At 52.9% G+C, this 1,262-nt stretch overlaps 1 protein-coding gene across 2 annotated transcripts in view; it reads right to left on the bottom strand.

Moving 5' to 3' along the window:
• Positions 1-1,262, bottom strand: part of GDPD5 (glycerophosphodiester phosphodiesterase domain containing 5) — a 141,449-nt gene that overhangs the window by 114,651 nt on the left and 25,536 nt on the right. The gene's annotated exons all lie outside the window — the stretch shown is intronic.

Genomic DNA, 1,262 nt, shown 5'->3' with positions numbered 1-1,262 from the left:
GCCCAGAAACGCTCAGAATTTCGATTCTTGAGAGCTTCCTTCCTTGATATCCTGTTCCACGGAGAAAGTGCCTGGAGAAGAGGGGCGAGGCAGCTTTTCCGCCCCAAGCCACGCAAGCCTCCGCCTCTGAATTTCCGCACGTGTGCTGAAGAAGCCAAAATCCAGCGGGTGGAAAACAACCCCGTCCATTGTGCCCCGCTGCCCGCTGGCTGCACTCCGGAGGCCGGTGCCGGTTTTGGCCCAGATAAACAGCTGCCCTTTTCACCCCTAAATGACTTCCCCCTGCGAACTCGCCAAGGTCCCCGAATGCTCACTTCCCTTAGCCTAAAAATGTGTTTCCTGTCTCACAGCTCTGGAGGAAGATGGGCTGTTGGGTTGCCAGCTTCCAGGGGGGGCCTGGAGATCTCCCAGACGGAGATCATTTTCCCTGGAAGAGATGGCTGCTTTGGAGGGTGGATTTAGGGTTGCCTGGTCCTCTCCGGTCACCAAGGTGTGGGGGGGACAGGGCTGCCAGCTCCAGGTTGGGGAACTCCTGTAGCTTCGGGGGTGGATCCTGGGGAGGAAAGGGACCTCAGCGGGGTACAATGCCACAGAGTCCGCCCCCCCAAAGCATCCATGTCCTCCAGTGGAACTGATCTCTGTAGCCTGGAGATGAGCTGTAATTCCGGGGGGTCCCCAGGTCCTACCTGGAGGCTGGCATTCATCTAGGTGGACTCTGTGCAGGACTGTGGCCATGCGGGGCATTTGGGGGCAATGCCCCCCACAGATGAGTGCTGCCCCCTCAAGTAAAAAAATTTTAAAGACCAGAAAAATTCAACAAAATAAAGAACATTTTTTAAAAATGTAAGATGCGCGTGGGTGTTCCAAAATGACCCCAGGCACCATCAAGGAAGCGTCAGTCTCGTTTTGTCCCCTTTTTCCTTAAAAAACAAGTATTTAAATATAGGGGAAACCCCAGACATAAACATCACGTTGTTTTCCAGGCCGAAAAATAAGTAGGCTTTTAAAAATGCAAATAAAATTAAAATGGGAAAAAATTAAAATAAAATAAAATTGCAAAACACAAAATAGAGTGAGTCAGAGATCCACCACCCCCGCCCGGCTTACACAGAAAAGCAGCCCGGATTCGAGTCTCTTCCATCGAAAGGACTGGAGGAGGACTCGAGCTGCTGCTTCTGCTGCTGCAAGAGGAGCAGCTGGTGCACCCCCTCCCCCCACGCTCCCCCCCACCAAAAATTTCCAGCTACACCCCTGCGGGGGTT

The sequence above is a fragment of the Gekko japonicus genome, unplaced genomic scaffold (genome assembly GCF_001447785.1).
Source record: "Gekko japonicus isolate JY-2015 unplaced genomic scaffold, Gekko_japonicus_V1.1 scaffold2739, whole genome shotgun sequence".
NCBI classification, from domain to species: Eukaryota; Metazoa; Chordata; class Lepidosauria; order Squamata; family Gekkonidae; genus Gekko; species Gekko japonicus.
The sequence above is the reverse complement of the archived record's forward strand: the minus strand, read 5'-3'. Positions and strand labels throughout refer to the sequence as shown.